This window comes from Peromyscus maniculatus, chromosome 5 (assembly GCF_049852395.1).
Source record: "Peromyscus maniculatus bairdii isolate BWxNUB_F1_BW_parent chromosome 5, HU_Pman_BW_mat_3.1, whole genome shotgun sequence".
NCBI classification, from domain to species: Eukaryota; Metazoa; Chordata; class Mammalia; order Rodentia; family Cricetidae; genus Peromyscus; species Peromyscus maniculatus.
The window spans coordinates 92,861,955-92,877,577 of record NC_134856.1 but is presented as its reverse complement, the minus strand read 5'-3'; the positions used below and the strand labels follow the sequence as shown (position 1 = coordinate 92,877,577).

Below are 15,623 nucleotides of genomic sequence, written 5' to 3'. Positions count from 1 at the left end.
GTAAAGAACAGAATCACATAAAAACTGCATCCTAGAAAGGTGCAACAGGTAGCAATAGACTTCTGAATCACTGCTGTAGCAATAGGTTCCTGGTAGATGCCCCACTGCAAAAGGTGACTAAGGTGCTGGACTTAGTTTTGTGGAACTTGTTCTGAAGCCTCAGCTACCTGCATCATACAGGATACTTTAACTTTGTCAAATATCACTAACACAGCTTCCTAATGCTGGGGAAGGAAAGCTCAAAAGTAAACAAAGATGGAAAAGGTTTAGAAAGAATAGAAAAATTACTTGCAGGCAGGTATGGTAGTTCATACCTGATGAGGTAGCAGGATCAATGAAACTTCCAGGCAAGCCTAGTCTACATAGCAAATGAGATTCTGTATCAAAAAAAAAAGGGGGGGGGGGGACGACTAAACATTCTAGGCCAGGAAAGTCTTGTGCATAATGCCATTTTACTCTTGCTGCCCAAAGTTACAAACTCATAATATTCCCACAATAAATATAAAAAAGAAAAAGCTATTAATGAGAAAACACTGCCTAAAATATAAACAAAAGAAAAAAATCAACCTGGAAATGGACAAAAATTTATCTTAATATGATAGCAAGTTTAAAATAATTAGATTTTAAACTTGATTAGATACTGAAGTATGTCCTAGCAGAAGGTAACAGAATGAAACTATGAAGGCTGTCATGAAGTTCTTTGAGGAAGGGATGCCAGAATTTAATTTCCCAAATCATATGTCCAAAGAGATTCTTCTGCTAGAAAACAGAAGGGATGTACCTAAGAAATACACAATAAATCACTTGAGTCTGCCCTACATTGGTCTTTAAAAACCTGAGTCTGTTGGCACAGGCCTGTCATCCAGCTACTCAGGAGATAAACTGAGGAGATTGCAAATTCAAGGCCTGAGTGAGACCTTAGTTAAAATAAGGAGCTGAGAAAAATCTCAGTGGCAGAGGGCTTGCTCTACATGCATAAAGCCTAGAACTGCAGAAAAATAAAGAAAAGAAAAAATTTAAAGCCAAGTGTGATAGCAAATGCCTCTAAGTCCAGGACTTGAGAAGCTAAGGGAAGGGAACTGAGACCACTCTGGACTCCAGCCAGTCTGAGCTATTGAGACAGTTTCACACTGTTCAAAAAAAAAATTAAAAACAACTCAGATGGAAAGGTAGGAAGATTGCCACAGTTCAAGGCTAGCCTGGTCTACACAATGAGTTCCGGGACAGCCATAACTAACTACCTGCCTCAGAAAAAAAGAACATGTTTTTTTTTTTAATTTTCAAAAAAGAAATCAAGCTCCTAAGATATAAATAAATGAAGTAACAACAGAAAAAGGAAATATTGACCCAAGGGATATTCTAGTTTTCAATTAAACTTAACATTTAGTCATGTCAAAATAAATATTAATAACTGATAACATTCAATCAGTGCTGAGAAAGTACTGGGCACTGTCTTAAGGGCTCTACATTTGTACTCACTCTGTGATTGAGACACAGTTGTGATCCCACTTTACAGATGAGAATGGATACAACGCTATGTCAAGGAACTCAAACACAGACAGTCCAGAACTGCAAGAATGAAAAGCAACAGTATAACATCTCATATTGCAGATGTTCCCTTTTCTGTCCCCTGCAGAGCCATATATGCATAGCTGGACTAGCAGAGATTTAACCCTGGGCTTCAAGGATGATGCTCACATTTACAAAGTGAAAGACAGGTTGTAATTCACGTAACAGCCATATTGCAAAAGCAGCAGACAACCTTAAGATTGGTCTCTTTGAACTCAAGAAACTAGACATCAAAATACCAAACAATCCAATTAAAAAATGGACTACAAAGCTAAACAGAGAATTCTCAAAAGAAGAATCTCAAATGGCCAAAAAACATTTAAAGAATTGCTCAGCATCCTTAGTCGTCAGGGAAATGCAAATCGAAACGACTCTGAGATACCATCTTACACCTGTCAGAATGGCTAAGATCAAAAACATTGATGACAGCTTGTGTTGGAGAGGATGTGGAGCAAGGGGAACACTCTTCCACTGTTGGTGGGAGTGCAAACTTGTACAGCAACTTTGGAAGTCGGTATGGTGACTTCTCAGAAAATTGGGAATCAATCTACCTCAAGACCCAGCTATACCACTCTTGGGCATATACCCAAGGAATGTTCAATCATACTACAAGGACACTTGCTCAACTATGTTCATAGCAACATTATTCATAATAGCCAGAACCTGGAAACAACCTAGATGCCCCTCAACCAGAGAATGGATAAAGAAAATGTGGTACATATACACAATGGAGTATTATTCAAGCTGTAAAAACCGACATTATGAAATTTGCAGGGAAATGGGTGGAATTAGAAAATATCATCCTGAGTGAGGCAACCCAGACTCAGAAGGACAAACATGGTATGAACTCACTCATAAGTGGATACTAGATATAAAGCAAAGGACAACCAGACTACAAGCCACAGCTCCAAAGAAGCTAACTAACAAGGAGGACCCAAAAAGGGACACATGGATTGCCCTGGGAAGGGGAAATAGATGAGATATCCATGAGTGAAGGGGAGGGGGTAGGCAGAGAGTAGGGGATGGAGAATGAGAACATGAGGGAATGGGATAGTCAAGGTGGAACAGGGATAGAGTGGGAGAGCATGAAAAAGATACCATGATAGAGGGAGACATCATGGGGATAGGAAGAAACGAGGTGCTAGGGAAGTTCCCAGGAATCCAGAAGGATGTTCCCAGCTTAGACTACTAGCAATAGTGGAGAAGGTTCCTGAACTGGCTTACCCCAGTAATCAGATCAGTGAATAGCCTAACTGTCATCATAGAACCTTCATCCAGTAACTGATGGAAGCAGAACAAGAGATCCACAGCCAAGCACCAGGCTGAGCTCCAGGAGTACAGTTGAAGAGAAGAGGGATTCTATGAACAAGGGGCATCAAGATCATGATGGGGAAACCCACAGAGACAACCAAACCAAGCTAGTGGGAACTCATGAACTTTAGACCAACAGCTGTGAAGCATCTCTTGATTGAAGTAGGCCCTCTGCATAAGCAAGACAGCTGTGCAGCTTGATCTGTTTAAGGAGCCCCCTGGCAGTAGCTTTCTGGAGCCCACTGTCTATGGTGGGGACACTTTGCACAGCCTTGATGCAGGGGGAGGGGCTCGGACCTACCTCAACTGACTGTACCAGGCTCTGCTGACTCCCCATGGAAGGACTTACCTTGTCAGAGGAGGGAATGGAAGGTGGATTGAGGGGGAAGGTTGGAGGGGCAGGAAGAGGGAAGAGAGAAGGATCTGTGGTTGTATATAAAATGAATTTAAAATTTTTCTTCAATTAAAAAAAAAAGATTGGTCTCTTTGATAGAACACAGCCTGAAGGTCACCAAAATGTGAGACATTATAGCAGTTTTGTTGGGAGGTATCCTACTGTACAACACAAAAGGATTATATGAAAAGAAGCCTCCCAGCTAAGATATTTACATGACACTTTGAGACAAGCTGACCACCCCATATTCTTGAACTTTGTTTTCCCGTATACTCCAATTCTAGCTGAATTTGAATGAAATTCCTCTCAGTCTTTAGTGGTGGCAACAGCAGCTTGAGCCACCCAAAAATTGCTAACCGGAGCTGATATCAGAAGCTCAGGAGGGGAGGTCCTGCCCCAGTGAGCAATAACTGGAGCTGATGCTGAACCCCTCCACTGACTAGGAGGGTGCCTCTTGTCCTTCAGTACAGCCCTTATGGGCTATGCTTAAACTGAAGATAATTCACTTTCTCGAGAATAGAAAACAAAATAGAAGGAAATTGTCTCCACATTTGCCTCTGGCTCTTATGGTTTGAACAGAAAAATCAAAGATGTTCACATACTGGACTCCACTAATCCAAGAAGCAAAATACCTAAGCTAATGAAGGTATATATCACATCTATCACCTTTCAGGACACCGATGATTTTTTTTTTCTTCTCTGGATTATTTTTCTCTTTTTGGTTAAATAATTACAAATAACCATTGGTATGTAAATTTTTCTCTATAGAATTATATGGTTTTCTTTCTAATTAAAGCTTTTAAATTTTTTTCATATATTTTTAAATTGTAATTATATCCCTACTTAATGTTAAGTATTTTAAGTAACTGAAGATTAATTATAGAGACTGTGGTAATTACAAAAAGTAAAATCATAACATGTAAAATGTCATGATGAATAATTAATTGACATCTTTGATTTGGTTCAAATCAGGAAAGCTATACTAACAGGCTCTAAGGTCTCTTGTTATTCTTTATTATGAGAACATCTTAATAAATAAATCAAATATGTGGTGGCCCAAAGCAGGAGTTCATAATATCCATTTAACTCTGCCTTAAAAGTGTAAGTGAACATTTTCAGTCAGTTGCTTATAACACCCCAAAACTGAGGCATGGCCTTTCACGTGCTAATGTACAGACAGTAAGAATAACATTGCCCAATGTGCTGGTTCCTGTTGGACTGCATTAGAGAGCCATCTTGTTACAGTGAAGGACTCCAGGCTGAGGTAAGCAGGGCAGCAGGGAACACAGTGCTGGAGGAGGAGAGTTTCTTGCCCAAAGGAACATTCTAAATCTTGTCAGAAGGTCAAACAAAAAATAAAGCCTACAGCCACAGAATCCAGAACAGAGTTCCTAGGCCCCACCCACATGCCAGCTGCTCAGGCACCTCAGGAAACCAGCCCTACATAGGCTGCTGCAGGGCCCAGGAACAGAGGACTCAGCTCTGGGTCCACAGAGCTGTTGAGGACAGGGTCAGTGCTGAAGGGAGATGCTGCAGAAATCAGTCTTCTGGACTAGCTCCCCTCCTGCTGCTGACAGTTTCCGGAAAGTTTCTACTCAACCTGTCCTCAGCTTATCTCTTCATTGTCCTTCCTAACTCCTGAGAACTCCCACACCAATCAATTCTGTTCTACTGACTCAAATACTCAAATAACTTACAAAATCAACTTACATGATTTTAAATATTAAATTAAAATAACAAAAATTCAAGTAATTCACATAAATTACTTACACTCTCCTGGCCTCTTGTCTTTCCCCTTCTCCCCTGCCCCTCTCCTCCCATGGCCTGGTTCAGTTTGCAGGTCATGTTCACTCTTCTCTCTCGCAGATGTCTCTGCTTCTGTCTGTGCTCTCCCTTATATCTATAATAAAAACCTCAGCCCCTTAGGAGCAGTCATGTCCTCCTTTTATTGCATTTTTGCATTCATTACTAACTTATTCAAAGTAACTAAAATAATAAGCATCACTTGGGTCTGGTACATAGTACTTCACATATTTTGGAAGAAAGTAAGATGCCTTCTACAAAAGTATATTCTGGAATCTTTTATTTCCCAAGCTTTTATCAGTCCCTTTGGGGCTATATAATTTTACAGTGGTCTCCACTATAATTAGAACTACAGAAAATTACTTCATCTGCAGGGAGTCCATTGTACAATAACATTTGTTATCACATCTGATATACAGCTAACTATGAACACCAGTGCTGCTTAAATATGTCCATTCGTGAAAGTAATTATCTAGAGAGCAGGCCAGGTTAGCATTTAGCACCTCTAGGTTTCAACGCTCTTAACATACTGGCAAACCATTACAGGAAATAGAAGTATTTTTTAACTATTTTTAGAATGAGACAAATCTTTACCAAATGTTCATTCAATATGAAATTCCCCTTCTCTACCTAGTCTTTCAAAAATAACTAGATTTTTCTAAAGAACAATGTCTGTAATTGGATTCTACTAATGTATTCTTATTGACTATAGGGTATAGCTCAGCACTTTGACATTTTCATATTACAAAAATATAATATTCTGTGAAGATACTTTAGTATTTTAAATAAATCCATTTGTTGCGAAATATTACTTTAACTGTAAAGATGTGTTACATTTGTTTATGTTACAGAATATTACTTTAACTATGGAAAGGTGTTAATTTGTTTATGCTGCATTTGTTTAATGGTGTGAAGATGTGCTTTGCCTGCCTAAGGCACCTGATTGATCTAATAAAAAGCTGAATGGCCAATAGCTAGGCAGGAGAGGGATAGGTGAAGCTGATGAGCAGAGAGAATAAGTAGGAGAAGGAATCTAGGCTCAAAAGAGAAGGAGAGAGGAGCGAATGAGGTAGAAAAAGAGGGAGACACCCTGGGCCAGATAGCCAGGCAGCCACCAGACAGACAGACATAAAGTAAGACATACAGAATGAAAGAAAGGTAAAAAGTCCTGAGTCAAACTGTAGATTAAGAGAAACAGGTTAAATTAAGTTATAAGAGCTAGTAGGACAAGCACAAGATAAGGCCAAGTATTCACAACTAATAAGTCTCTGTTTCATGATTTGGGAGCTGGTGGGTGGCCCAAAGAAAGCCTACTATATTTAGTGCCCAATATGGGGCCTGAATTTCCATATAGGGCCTGAAGGAAAAAAAGGGGGGGATACAGCTCCTTTTAGAGATTCTGCCGTACAACAAGCACTTGAATACCCAGGACACTAAGAAGAAACATAAAACTAAGTAAAAATGGCTGCCACAGCATGAGGCACCAACTTCTTAGAACTGGAGCAGCAGAATTCATCTCCCAGTTGAGCACAGCTCCCAGCCAGACTTGTGGGGTATAAAGCTCAGCTTTCACAAACCTAGAGGAGGACAGAGCCAGCCACCAGCACAAAGCTGCATAGCAATTTAAGGTTTGATTCACATGGTCAGAAAAGACTAGAGACACACAGTAAAAACAGATCCAGACTAGAAAAAAAACCTCTAAACAAGTTACAGTGTATTTTAAAATGTACCTAGGCTTAAGAAAGAAAAGAAAATTGGTATATATAGTCATATAAAAAAATAGTTTAAAAATAATAAAGTCTTTTAAGAGAGAATAAAGTAATATAAAAGAAAAAAGCCAAGTAAAGATGGGAAATACACAGGAAGTTTGGATCCTGTATGGTGTTGTGTTGACTTTGAATTTTTTGAATGCTGATGAGCAAACAACACCTGCTGAGAGACATGGGACTGTTAAAGGGACTGCTGAAATAAACTAACCTAGATACTTTAGGGATGCCTTAATTTTAAAATGGAATTCAGAAAATGTATTGCATTGGAGAAAAGGTTATGCTTTTGTTTCCACAGGAAATTAAAGACTATGGATTCCTTCAAGGTTAATAGAGACCATGTTTGATTGGGAGAGACCTCCTGAAAATCTTGGCTACAAACAAAGAAAACCTACAAGACAAGTGATATATATACTGATCCATCTGCATGGGAACAGTTCTGAGACTGGATAACAAATGTTACAACCAGTTTTCCCAGGACTTAACCATTATCTCAATTTTTTCAGGGTCTTCTAAAGATGCCATATCCCTAAGACAACAGGAAGCAGTCTAGAGAACACAAAACCTACATTCCCAAGAGGTAGGGTGAGTGATTTTTGGTCATTTGGTGGGTTATAGATGTTTGTCAACATTTAATGGGTATATATGGATATAGGATAAAAAGAAAGATATTCATCTCAAATATTTTACATTGGTATGGATTTTGGTATATTGATACAAATTTAAGTTATTTTTGTTATACGACATGTATGTTTCTACTCTTGATTGGGGTATCGTGCTTATGCAGCACGATTTAAAAATGTAAGGTAACAGCCAGGCAGTGGTGGCACACGCCTTTAATCCCAATACCTGGGAGGCAGAGGCAGGCGGATCTCCATGAGTTTGAGGCCAGCCTGGTCTACAGAGCAAGTTCCAGGACAGGCTTCAAAGCTACACCGAGAAACCCTGTCTTGAAAAAACAGGAAAAAAATGTATGTATAATTAAAAATGCAGGTTAGTAGTTAGTCATCTATAATAATCAAACTTGTAGTTGTGTTAGGTATATTTTCAAGGTTAGACACAGATATATTTTAAATAGGTGATCTTCAAACGCTTCAAGAATATGGCATTTAAAATGTTTTGTTAACATAGGGCTTTTCATGACAGTGAGACAGGTCTGCTCCTGGCAGCACCAATCTACTTCATAAAAGAATGATGGGCATTGAAGAACCTCCATATGGAGTTTGCTTTCACTGTGGCAAAGCTAGCCATTTGGGCAAGAAACTGCCCTTGCCTTAACTCCTGACAGTATGCTGTATAAACTCGACAAGCAGGACACAAAGGAAAAAAAGACTGCCAAACTTTGCCAAGATAAGGCAGGACAGTCCTTCAAAATTTCTGCTTCATAGAAAAGTCTGCCAGATATTCTAGGCTCAAAGACTGAAGATGGATGCCTGAACATTACAGAGGAACCTTGGGTGACTGTCCTGGAAGCCAGATGTCTGTCATTTCTATAGTTTTGGAAGTTGCTTGCTCTGCACTTCCTGTTTACTCAGGCAGCATTATATCCTTCTAGGGTCTTTGATAAAGTTGAAGACTAGATAGTTATAGTTACAGTTTTCCTTAGTTATGATAGAAGGTAAATTAGGTACAGGGCTTTTGGACTCATCAAGATAAGATCGATATTAGAGGGATTTCTCCAAATTTGCCAAATGTAAAGGGTATTATAACTGTAATTCTTACCTGAGGAAGAGTTGGAATACATGCCCCAAGCCATTGAGTTTGGTCCCTTACGTCTAAAGTAAAAGTCCAGTGCTAAAGAACTGCCTGCCTAACTAGTTACCATTATATGGCATCTCCACAGCTGCAAAGGACATAGAAGAACAGGAGATGACCTTGGGGCTTTACTGCATCCACCTGTGGGTAGAAAGGCCTGGCTGCCCCCACAATGATAAACCAGAGGAATGTAGGAAGAGGAGCAAGCAAGAAGTTATCTCTAGCTCAGAGGAGTGGTTAACATTAAACTAGACCGGCACAGGTGACCATCAAGTCAGACTAACTTAAGCCTTTCATAGTGGCAGACCCTGAGAACAGTCATAGAAATTAACTCAAGCTGTGCTTATCATGAAATCTTACAAGTTGTTTCTCCAACCAATCATCTCTCCCATTTTAAGACAAATCAAACTAGCTGAGTATTTTTGGTGCCATCTATGCTCTTAACTATGTATAAAATAACTTTATTTTATAAATAAACCACATGGTAAACCCAAGAAAAAGAAATCCCAAAGCACTTAAAGTGCCACGCATACTTCAATTGTTCAGTCTGTCACAGTTCATCTTATCAACTTGACTGAACTTGAAATCATCATGTAAACATATCTCTGGGTATGTCCTTGAGGACATTCCTAAAGAGGTTTAAGAAGGGGGGAATGCTGTGGAATGGTCTGTATGTCAAATCTGTTGCTCTGATTGGTCAATAAATAAAACATTGATTGGCCAGTGGCCAGGCAGGAAGTATAGGCAGGACTAACAGAGAGGAGAATTAAGGGAACAGGAAGGGAAAGGGAATCACTGCCAGCCGCCACCATGACAAGAAGCATGTGAAGACACCAGTAAGCCACGAGCCACGTGGCAAGGTATAGATTTATGGAAATGGATTAATTTAAGCTATAAGAACAGTTAGCAAGAAGCCTGCCATGGCCATACAGTTTGTAAGCAATATAAGTCTCTGTGTTTACTTGGTTGGGTCTGAGCAGCTGTGGGACTGGCGGGTGACAAAGATTTGTCCTGACTGAGGGCCAGGCAGAAAAACTCTAGCTACAGGGGAAGGGAGCTGTGCAGCAGCATTCATTTCTCTCTCTGCTTCCTAACTTCGGGTACAATGGGACCAGTCACATCAGGCCCCTGCTGCTATGATTTTCCTCCATGAAGAGCTGTTGTACCCTCAAAGTGTGAGCAAAAACAAGTTTTTCTCCTTTAGTTAGCCTCTGTCAGGTGTTTCGTCACAGCAATGACAGAAGCAACTAACTCTGTCTTTTTTTTAAATATGCATTGGTGTTTTGCCTGCATGGTATGTCTCTGTGAGTCTGTTATAGACAGTTGTTAGCTGCCATGTGGGTACTGGGAATTGAATCTGGGTCCTCTGGAGGAGCAGTCAGTGCTCTTAAACACTGAGTCATCTCTCCAGCCCACTAACTTTGTCTTAATCCACAAAAGTACAGTTTCAAATTAACTTCTTTTTTAATTTCCAGATTTACTTGTATTTTCCCCATTACACAAATGTTGAAACATATTAAAAAGCTGCGAGTAATACAATGAATGATTTCTCTACTCACAGCCAATAACTGCTTAAATTTTCTCTGCCCATACATGCACCATCATCAGCCCCAGCCAAGTGGTGGACAGGTGAGAGAGAGCCTCCAGTAAATCAAGGCTGGGCATAAGCTGAGTACTAAGTCTGAGAAACAAAAACAGAATTGCTGTGGGAAAGAATCTTCCTTAATTACCTCCAAGTCCTAAATGCATGCTTATTCTAGTTCTAGATGGCAGGAACTCTTTAAAAATATATATGAACAGTGACTAGGCAACAAAGATGGCAAGCTCTCAATACATGTTAGATGGATACATGAATTTTTTAAGTGAATGAAAAGAACATGCTCATTTTAGGGTAATTGTATTTAATTTGATATCCCCACTATAACACTGTTTCTTCACAATAGCAGCAAGCAAAGCTTGCTTCAGGTAAGTAATTCTAATGGGGAACCAAAAAGCTTTACAAAGAATAAAATTATACTGCCAATGCAGTCACATGTGACAATTTCAACTAAATATTTAAGTTCCTAAAGCACAGTACTCAAAAAGGTAAGCCACTAACATGATAAAAAAGATGGCCTTGAACTTGACAATATTTGATTCTGAAGACTAAGAAAAGAGCTGGTGCAGGGTTTTCCCTCTACTTACATTCATTCCATTTTGGCAAAAATTTTACATAGTGAAGTTCCTATGTTTACAGGCATGTGGGTGTTTCTAGAGTTTATTTTCTTCATAAATAATGCAAGAAAGATGGAGATCTCCGAGGTTAACTGCTGTGGGATGTCTTTCTGTGAATATATGTTGCTCTGATTAGTTGATAAATAAAGCTTCACTGGCCTATGGCAGGGCAGGATGGAGCCAGGCAGGAAAATACAAGAGAGATAGTGAGAGGAAAAAGGTGGGGGGAGGACGCCAAATTGCTTGTCCAAAGAGCAACATGTAATGGAATACAGGTAAAGCCACAGAATGCATGGCAATACATAGATAAATAGAAATGGGTTAATTTAAGATGAAAGAGCTAGCTAGTGTAAGCCTGCCATAGGCCATATAGTTGGTAATTAATTAAGCCTCTAAGTGATTATTTTATAAGCAGCTGCAGACGGCGGGAATGGATGGAATGGGAGAAACTTCCAGTTACAGTTAACATTCAAAATTCCACATTTAACATTTAAAATGCAATTTGCCTGGTAGAAATGGATACAGACTAATACATCCCTTCATATCCTACAGGTTCCAATTCCATTCCTGGGCTATGTAGCAAAAACAACCTTGATACACACCCATAGCCACCACAAGTTCACATGGGGAAAACCTCCAGTCCTTGCCTCCCTTCCCAGAATGTCTCCAGAAGATAAACTATGAAACTTACCAGTCTCTCTTTTTTTTGTTTGTTTGTTTGTTTTTTTTGTTGTTGTTGTTGTTGTTTGTTTGTTTGTTTGGTTTTTTTTTTTTTTTTGAGACAGGGTTTCTATGGGTAGCTTTGCACCTTTCCTGTAACTCACTCTGTAGCCCAGGCTAGCCTCGAACTCAGAGATCCGCCTGCCTCTGCCTCCCCAGTGCTGGGATTAAAGGTCTGCGCCACCACTGCCCAGCAAAACTTACTAGTCTTATTCTGAAGTCTATGCCCTGAGTTCAATTCAACATGTTTTAGGCCACCACCTGCTTCCACGATAAAGGTCCCATGACCCTAGAAATATATCGTCCTGTGTGACTTTTACTATAAAATACTTAAGTCCTCTACTACAACTAAAACTACAAAGGATTAGAAAATGTCTGCTTCTCTGTTTAGAAATACCCAGACCCCAATCTTCAGTCTCTGGTACAGAAGCTGTACTGTTAACTGTAAGACACAAAACCAAGAAAGTGGAGGTCATACAACAGGTAATCAGACAAGTGCTATGTGCTCATCACAAATGTTATTCACCAAAGAAACCAAGAAACAACTGTCCCTGCCTTATTACTGATTTTTTAAAGTACTAATTATGTATATGTTAAGATCTGTGTATCCCTAGCACATTACTGACACAATGGGATCAGTTGGTACAGCAAGGATATTGGCCCTCTTCTCAATAGTAACAGCATAGGAAGTGTTTTAATGGAAGCCACCTAGTTAATCATTTCGGATGCACCTTCTGGCAGATTCAAAACTCCTGTCCAATATCAAAAACCCCACACAATGGGTATTTGACTTTGTTAATGAAAACTAACATTTCCACTACACTTAATAGTTTATAGAACATTTTAAGTCTGGAATCTCCTTGAAATGCACAGATTGTACCGGTTTTACAGATTAAATCAAGACCCTGATCAATTTAGATACTTAATCTAAGTCATCACAAATCATTACCATCATTATACTTCATTTTGGACATCAGGAAGAAAGACTTACAGCATTACCCATTGGTGTAATTAGAAGTCAACTTCCAAATGTGTCTAGAAAACTCTTCCTCTATCTGGCTTGTATAGTTTAAGTGTTTCATTCCTGTTAACTTCAGGCATTCCCAGGGTGTCTTGCAACTCCTTCAGCCACTCCCCATGTTCCTCCACAAGGCCACAAACAGGTGCTAGCCTCCACGAGGGCACAGCAGCTGCCCGCACATTCCAACAGCTGGCAGGGTACCCAGGAAGCAGGAAGAAAGGAGAATAATAAGGTACATGAATGCACCCTAAGGCCTTTTATCAGGGTTCTGTAGAGTTGTGGAACCCCTCTAGTGCTTTGATTAAGACCCATGTCATACAATAGCAACAAATACCAAGTGTTAGAAAACTAAGGTTTAGCAAAAAGAATGTAGCCTGGCTTTTAAAGGAAATAGCTGTTCTACATAGAAGACAACACTAAGAGGTAACTGGGCCAATAGCACTGGGGAAAGGACATTCCAAGACACAACTCCTCCTTGAAAGACTATGAAACAATTTCTTCTACTAGAATCTCATCACACTCAAAAACCAAGCTCACAATGGAAGACGGGTAGAAGGAAGCCTTCCTCAGGCCTCAAGAATCAGGAACTGGACAGGGGCAAGGCAGACATGGTAGCCCCGCCACTACATGTGCCACAGCCACATCCTAGACCCCAAAAGGAAGGTCATCCCCAACCAACATGTTAACTGAGCTTGCACATACAAGACGCATAGACATACATGCATGAATATATTAATCTCAATGGCTCTGGCTTACTGTGAAACATGCCATGTGGCACCCTAAGCCTTGTTAAAGATGGGTTTCTGTCTCTCTTTCTCTTTAAAAAAAAAAAAAAAAAAAAAAAAAAAAAAAAAAAAAAAAAAAAAAAAAAGGTCCAAGATCAAGCATAACAAATTACTGATTCCTGTTAAAAGTTAAAACAGAGCTCATTAGAATTTTTCAAAGATCCCAAGGTCACACCACATTCTTCTACCTTTTAACTGGAAAAACACACAACTTCAACAGTTCTATATAGCTACAGAGAATTCACCTTTAAGTGCAATTTTCAGAGTAAGCCATTAGTGTTCTTTTTTTACATTCTAGGGCTAAACAAGACTACTCTGTGACCATGGCCAAGACAGCAGTAACCTTTTTCTACACTTCAGGCCCCATTAGGTACAGAACAAGGCCATTAAAGGCTAGAATAAGGCACACAGAAAACTCTGGCTACAATGGTATGCATAAAAACTCATCTGGCATTGCTTCTGAGTCTAGATCACTCTTATCACTCCTTATTGTCACTGTATTTATGGGGTTTTGCTCATAATTTGATACTAGTTACCTTGAAGATGACATTGCCTCTTACCAGATGACATCAGAAAGATAATCCCTCAATAATAATCGTTCTCTCTTGTTCCTAACCAACTGTTGCTCCTTTCAGTCAATACTTGGATAAAGTAAATTCAACATCTAAATTCTTTTCCTACTGCTAGCTATTATCATTGTCTATGTTACTGTTAGAATGTAAGAGGGGGGATCATGTGTTAAAACTGATAAATGGTATCATATGCCTTCCCCCACAAAAGAAAAGCAAGAAAATTAGGAATGGTCTAATAATTTTATTTTTTTATAAATTCATCTGTATTTTATGGATTAAAAAGGTTATTTACAATAATATCACTTTTCTATAAATATGGTTTTTAAATTCACTTAAATAATAATAAAATATACAGATAATCTAATAAGGTATGCTAGACAGTACTCAATACTTTTGTACATTTCTACAAGTTGACATCATCAGAACCACCTTGAAACCAGAGGAGCAGCTTATAGGAGGTTCCTCCTCTCTGGAAGTCCTAAGCCCTCAGGTGTGGGACAGGAAAGAGTTTCCAACTTCTAGCAGATTGCCCAAGGGGAACTGCTGGGAACAATGCTGGAACCACCATCACAGAGGGTGCATAGAAAGTGTGCAAACTTCTGTGGAAAACACAGTGGCCATTGGGTATCAAGTTAAACTGAAGAAAAAGGAGGAGGAGGAGGAGGAGGAGGAGGAGGAGGAGGAGGAGGAGGAGGAGGAGGAGGAGGAGAACATAGTCATCTACAAACACTATTCTTACCTTATATTTTCTGCTTACTAATTCTGTTCAGAATAATAGTATGTGAAAGAATCTGTACCGTGTTCTCTCTCTCTCTCTCTCTCTCTCTCTCTCTCTCTCTCTCTCTCTCTCTCTCACACACACACACACACACACACACACACACACACACACGCACACGCACACGCACACGCACACGCACACCATATCATGTCTATGGCCATCACACTATAGATGTCCACATACACATTGAAACCACACCAGACATCCAAGTTCCTACATGTCTTCAACACAAAAATCACTTCACCTCTTTACTTTTCTGTCAACTTGTCTTAGGGTTTCTATTGCTGCGACAAAACACCATAACCAAAAGCAAACCAGGAAGGAAAGGGTTTATTTGGCTTACACTTCAGCATTGCAGTTCCACACTGAAGGAAGTCAGAACAGGAACTCAAATAGAACAGTATTCCAGAGGCAGGAGCTGATGCCGAAGCCATGGAGTGGTACTGCTTACTGACTTGCTTCCCATGGCTTCCTCAGCTGCTTTTTACAGAACCCAGGACCACCAGCCCAGGGAGAGCACCACCCAGCTGTCCTCTCCCATTGATCACTAATTGAGAAAATACCTTACAGCTCGGTCACAATGGAGGCATTTCCTCAACTGAGGCTCCTTCCTCTCTGATGACTCTAGCTTGTGTCCAGCTGACACATAAAACCAGCCAGTACACAACTATAGTTAATACTTGAGAGAATAATTTGAGAAAAGAATGCCATGCACACATATGTGAACTCCACATCAACTAGCTGGTTCTCCTTCAGAGGAAGAAAGGTTTTTTGTTTGTTTGTTTGTTTGTTTGTTTGTTATTTTTTCAAGATAATTGTTTTAAGAGGCTAGAGAGGTGGCTCAGTTGTTGAAGTGTTTGTTGTACAATCATAAGGATCTGAAATCAGATCCCCAACACCTACATAAAAAGCCAAGCATGGTTGCATGTACC

The 15,623-nt window shown here is 39.7% G+C and overlaps 1 protein-coding gene and 1 long non-coding RNA gene across 8 annotated transcripts in view; one reads left to right on the top strand and one right to left on the bottom strand.

Moving 5' to 3' along the window:
• Dip2c (disco interacting protein 2 homolog C) overlaps nt 1-15,623 on the bottom strand; it is a 417,859-nt gene that overhangs the window by 358,418 nt on the left and 43,818 nt on the right. The window contains exons 1-2 of one of the 7 annotated variants that reach the window (XM_076572890.1): nt 2,794-2,830; nt 1,480-1,569 (exon numbers count right to left, since the gene is read on the bottom strand). The exons of 5 other annotated variants lie outside the window; for them this stretch is intronic. The gene's annotated coding sequence lies outside the window, so the exon portion shown is untranslated. Of the gene's footprint in view, nt 1-1,479; nt 1,570-2,793; nt 2,831-15,623 lie in introns of those variants that run through there. One more of the 7 variants, XM_076572888.1, reaches the window with a different exon arrangement.
• LOC121829548 (uncharacterized) lies at nt 7,302-11,502 on the top strand. Its single transcript, XR_006072472.2, has 2 exons — nt 7,302-7,423; nt 11,365-11,502. It is a non-coding gene; the product is annotated as an uncharacterized LOC121829548 (long non-coding RNA).